Genomic DNA, 6,458 nt, shown 5'->3' on the forward strand with positions numbered 1-6,458 from the left:
GGGGGGGGGGGGGGGGGATAGTTGGATTGCTTTACTATCAATGTATTTTATCTGGTTTTAGCATGTTATTTACATTATATTTCAAGGTCATTATCATAGCTTTACTACAGAAAGTTACTTGTTGTTATATGTCATGATCTTAGTATGATCATATATAACATTTAACGAAATTGTTAACGTACATAAATTAAACTCCTTTAACAAAGATTTAAGTATTTAACTTATATATAGTGACGATATAAAGAAGTTTTACACTACCAGTATGTTCTACGTTATCAGTAGGTTTATTTTAATTTGACATGTATATTGTTACTAGGGGTCATTCCAACAATCGCAGTTGCTAAGAATTTCCGTCCGTTGACAACATCAACCCAAAAAGTTTGTAGGAGGCTAAAATGCCGTGTCTATTTGTGTCGAAAACAAAGTTGTGACTAATTTTATTAGTGAAGAGTTTTATTATTGGTAAAGAAGTTCGTAAAGAATTACAAAAGCTTATATAACCTCGTTTTCTTTTAACTTTCTCTATTGAAATTTTTTAAAGTGGCGTAATCGTGAATAGTGTTATTCCTTCTTTAAAGAGAAAATTAAGTGTACACACTACTACTCTCTCCTTATATTATCAGTTGTGGTTACTAAAAATAATTGACCCAAATTATTTGTTACTGTAGAAGTTCAAGACAAAATTGATTATCTTTTTCCTTTTTTACTCTTAGTAATAACTATCCTTGAAGAGTACGAGTACACCCAACTTTGTTTAAATACCAATGAAGAAAAATAAATATTAAGACATGAATAACGGTAAAGTACTCAAAATCCCATGCTAATTAATTTTTCTTAAGGATCGTGTATAAGAGAATCATGACACATAATATGAAACAGAAGGAGTGTAACGTAAGTTATATAGAATATAATTATGGGGTAAAAAGAGTGCAATTATTTATCCTATAACACCATCCCTAGCAAATGATTTCTTCTTCCTCCCCCCGCCCCCACACACACATAAATTTAGACATATATTTAGCTTAGAGAAAAATTAAAATAAAAAGAAAAAATGTACCACCGAAATGCTGGACGCCGAGCAACAGTGCAGTGATATGAAGGAGAACGAAGAAAATTTTCGCCATATTTCTGTTCATTCATAAAAATGAAGGACAATTTAACCCTTCCTCTTTTTATATAGACTACGAAAATGTAAATAAATAAAATTTTGTCTAAACGTGTGAAGCTGAAAAAACTCCTTGTTAATTACAAGGCATGGCGGCAATTATGCCAATGGCCAGATTTGGAAATAACAAGAAGTCTTGGAATTTTAATTACTTTTGGGATTGTAACGTTTAATTTATATAACAAATAAAAGAGAGTTGAATATGTGTATATATCATCTTACTAGATGGTGATTAGCACGCGCCAGCTCGGGTCCAATAACATAGAAGTTATAATTTCTATTTTTGAAATCAACTTTGTTTTGATATGAAATTGCAAATAATAAAAAATTAATATACCTAAATGACAATCAAATTGGATAAAGACGATATTGTGTACCAACTGTTGGATAATATTTACATAAATAAAGACAGAATATCCGTTGTTGGTTGTTGCGTGGCTCCAGAACGTAGGGCTGGGCATATATCGGGTATAATCGATAGCCCGAATCGAGAAAAGCTTATTGGGGTATCGATATCGGGTTATTGGATTAACGATTTGGTAATGATTTTGTATTTTTTCACTATTGGGTTATCGGTTCGGCCACGGTTTGCCCAATTTCTTAACGGATTAACCGATAACCCAATAAGATTTAATAAAATTAGGATTTTACACTTAAGTATATAAATACATATAGGGCTTCATTCTCTCTTTTTCTCCCAATTTTCCCAGCCACATTCAAGATTAAATTTTCCAGTTCACTCTTCAGACTCTGATTCAATTCTTGAACAGTTCTTCTTCAAAATTCAAAGTACAACCACATTCTTAGAATCTTAGCGTAAGTTTGTATTCCAAAATTACTTCTTCGTTAAGAACAAATTTCGTTCCTTTCTTTTGAGTTTTACAGTAGAGTCCGATAATAAAAAATAGGATTTTTGATTGTTTTCGATTCTTTATTTTGTGCTCATGTTTTAGTACTATGTTTGTACTTGTTAATTTTAAGGTGAAATTGCTACTACTTTATATTGTTATTAATGTATTTGGACAAGTTGTTGAAGAATTAACACTATTTTAGTACTGTGTTTGGACAACTGTTGAATTACTAGTACTCTTGTTGCTCTTGCTACAATTGGACTCTGGAAAATGACATTGATCTCTTGATTATGGTTTGGCAAGAAACCAAAAAGTTGTAATTGATGTTCCTGTTAACTAATATTTCATGTGAATTGGAGATCGAATGCTTGTGGAGTTGTAGTATCAATTTTTGAGATTGCACAGGTCATGAATTTGTCAAAATGAAACATGCTTCAAATATTAGTTGTGGCTAGAACGCAGAATTGGGTAGTATACTATATGTGAATTCTTCTCTTTTTTGCTTAACTCGAGTGAATTGACTTCTCTTTTTTGCTCAACTCTAGATTGAGTTATCTTATCGGGTAAACCGACAATCGAACCGATAATGAACGATAATCGATTAACCGATAACCGATAACTAATATCTTATCGGTTTGGTTATCGGTTTATCATATTTGTAAACCGGTAACCGATATGCTAAACCGATAATATTCATAACCGAACCAAAACCCGAACGGCATAAATTTTTTCATCTATAGGAGATTAATTCACTTATATACTATTTGCATATTTACAAAATGAAGTGCAGCCACCATGCTGTGGTTAGGCTTCTGTTTTGTCTGCCTTCGTCAATAATATTGGTACCTGTAAGGGTTATTTATTAGTCTAGCCCATCTTATTTTTTTCAAAAAGAAAATAGAGAAAAGGAATAGAAGCAAGAGAACTAAATTGTTAGTCGTAATTTTCTGAACCTTTTCTGTAGACATCCCTATTTGTGCTTCATTGTACCTTTCAAAAAACTATAGACTCAAATTTAGCATGCTCCAAAAGATTCCAGCTAGTAAAAAGAGATGCAAGTACACACGAATACTTCACATAGCTGCACAACATGTAATAAAAACCTCAGAATCAAAAACCTTCGTCCACTCTAACAAGATCCATTTCACTAATACAACAGAATTAAGTCAAAAACACATAATAATAGGGCAGCTACAGACAAACCCCCATAATTGTATCAACCATGAAGGAATTGAAGAGTATTGAGCACATAGGCATAATGAATTCAAGGAATTGGCTAATAATGGTTAATCTCTTTCTTTCCATTTACCAGAAACAAATAAAAGGTCATTTTGGAGCAAGTTACAATGTCAGTTAATGTTGAGACACTACTGACATCCAACATTCTACAATATTGAAAATAATAATCACAGAATATTGTCGCCAACTAAAATTATGTTTCATGTCTGAAAGGAGTAAACACAAAACGAAACATGTGAAACTTCATCAGACACTATAGGACGGGAAATTTAGTTGAAGATGCTAGCACTGGGGTACATGTGGGAGAAGAATTCGGGAAAAAAACTCATTTACTTATTTAAAAAATAGAGAAAACAAACTCATTCTTTTACAGTCAAATTGAAGGTAGACTCTAGGTAGTACCTGGTATGTTTCTACTTCATGCGCAGATCCAGATACATTTGGATGCGGTGATTGCTAGATTTGGTACTAGAACCTGCTCGGAGACTTTGAGGTAGCTTCTATGACGCCCGCAAACTTTGACTCTCCTTCTTTTCACTTTATTCAGTATTGTTCTAGTACTCAGACAGTTGTACTAGAGTTTCAGACTATGTTGATACTTAGTAGCTCATGTACTCGTTGTTACCAGATTCTAGGATGGTTGTAGTAGAGTTTCAGATATTTTTATCGTATGTTTATGAGATTTTTCTGATGTCGAGTTATTAAGCATGTTCCATTCAATTTTAGTTGTTATGTATTTGTCGGCTTTCCTAGCAAGTGTGTTAGGTTCCATCACGACAGATTGGGATTTTGGGTCGTGAGTGTAACGACCCGACCGGTCGTTTTGCCTTCTAGAACCCCGTTCCCTAAATGAGACTTCCTATACTTGTTTTAACTAATTTATGACTTGCGGAGATGGTTAGTTTGAGATTTGGAAGAGTTGGGTTGAAATCGAACACTTGGTTCCTTAAGGTTGGATTAAAAGGCCAAGTTTGACTTCGGTCAACATTTTAAGTAAACGACCTCAGAATCGGGATTTGACGGTTTCAATAGGTTCGTTTGATGATTTCGGACTTTGGCGTATATTCGGATCGGGTTTTGGATGACCCGGGAACGTTCCGGCACCTAATAGTAAAAGTTGGTTGTTGAAGGTGTTAAAAGTTCTTTAAATTTGGTTTGGAGCGGGTTTTGGTGATATCGAGGTCCAAATGGAATTTTGAGACCGGGAATAGTTCCGTAATGTCATTTTAGACATGCACGCAAAATTTGGTATCATTCCGAGTAGTATAAGTACGTTTCGGCGCATTGGAAGTAAATTGAAGAACTTGAAGTTCTTAAGTTTGATTCAATTGGTTGTAGGGTGTGATTCTGTCACGACCCGGATTTCCCACCATCAGAGTCGTGATGACACCTACTCGTGGTAGCTAGGCAAGCCAACTTAATTACCTTTCCATCACTAGCAATTATCTTTAACAGTTTATAACATCAATATAGAACATAAAGTCTAATAAGAACAATAGCGGAAGTCTGTCTTAAAAATGATGAATTTAAAACGCGGAATAGTCAAAAACAACCTCTACCCAAGATTTGGTGTCACATTACTCACGAACCACTAAGAATAAACTAAATACAAAGGTCTGAAAGAAATATAACAGCTGTTTGTCTCGAAACAAGGAGGCAACAGTCTAAAAGAAAATAATGAGAAGAGACGCCGGGCCTGCGGACGCCTGCAAGGCTACCTCAGTCTCGTGAATATGAATCGCCTGCTTCCGAACTACTGCTGCTGCTGTTCCTCAAAACCTGGACCTGTGCAAAAATGCACAGAAGTGTAGCATCAGCACAACCGACCCCATGTGCTGGTAAGTGTCTAGCCTAACCCCGGCGAAGTAGTGACGAGGCTAGACTGGACACCACATAGCCCTGTGCAGTTATAGATATACAGCGGAAATCGAATACAAAGCAATTACCAACATGGGAGGGGAAACATGCTATGGGGAGTTACAATAATAACAATAATCCAGAGTAACAACTAAAGCAACTTAGGTTCATAGTGAACAAGGAATCAATACTCAAATGTAAACACATAGTCTCAACAATTGTTGCGGCGTGCAACCCGCTCCATAATTACCCTTGTTGCGGCATGCAACCCGCTCCACAATATCATTGTTGCGGCGTGCAACCCGACCCATATCACTTATCATATATCATTGTTGCGGCGCGCAACCCGATCCTCATATATTATTGTTGCGGCGCGCAACCCGATCCTCAACATCATTGTTGCGGCGCGCAACCCGATCCTCAATATCATTTAACAGTCTGACTTCCCAAACAACAGTCACAATTAAGGGGGCATAAAATAAGCAAATATTTGACAACCATCCCGGCAAGGGAAAGAATCCAACAAGCTCAACCAAACGTCCCGACAAGGGAATAATCAACAACGCTTTCTCTTTTTTTTTTACTTTCCTTATCTTATAATTCACTTTACTATTTTGAGCCAACGCTCCAAAGAATCAAGTCATTTCGTATACTTTCAATATTCGTATCACAATTCGAGCCAATGCTCCAGGAATCAAATGATCCTATTACCGTTCACATGTTATTCACAACATATAGAAATCCTCCAATAAACACGGAGTTCACAACCAAATCATGATAATCACATTATAAGGACTCACGGTCATGCTAGACACCAATGTATAGATACTCGTCACCATGCCTATACATCGTACTCGATCACATAGCAATTAGCAACAAGACTCAACTCCTATTCCCTCAAGCTAGGGTTAAACCAAACACTTACCTCAAAGCCTTGAAATCCACTTAATCCGCAACTATCGCTTTACCTCGTGATTCCACCTCCAATACAGTGATATCTAGGCATAATTAATTCAACAATATCAATAAAGACTCAATGGCAATTTCTCATAGCCTAGATATAAATTTTCTAGCATTATTCCAAAAATACCAAAATTAGACACCGGGCCCACATGGTCCAAACTCTAGGCTCGGACCAAAACCCGATCACCCATAACCCCACGAGTGCAAATATATAATTTGTTTTAAGATTCGACCCCAAATTGAGGTTGAATCACCCAAAATTCTCAAAAACCTAACTCTACCCCAAACCCTTAATTTCTACTTTGATTTCATGATTTAGGGCTAGGAATTTAGTAATTAGATGAAGAAATAATGAGGGAGAGATGTTAAGATTACTTACCCAA

The sequence above is a fragment of the Nicotiana attenuata genome, unplaced genomic scaffold, assembly GCF_001879085.1.
Source record: "Nicotiana attenuata strain UT unplaced genomic scaffold, NIATTr2, whole genome shotgun sequence".
In the NCBI taxonomy this organism is placed as follows: domain Eukaryota; kingdom Viridiplantae; phylum Streptophyta; class Magnoliopsida; order Solanales; family Solanaceae; genus Nicotiana; species Nicotiana attenuata.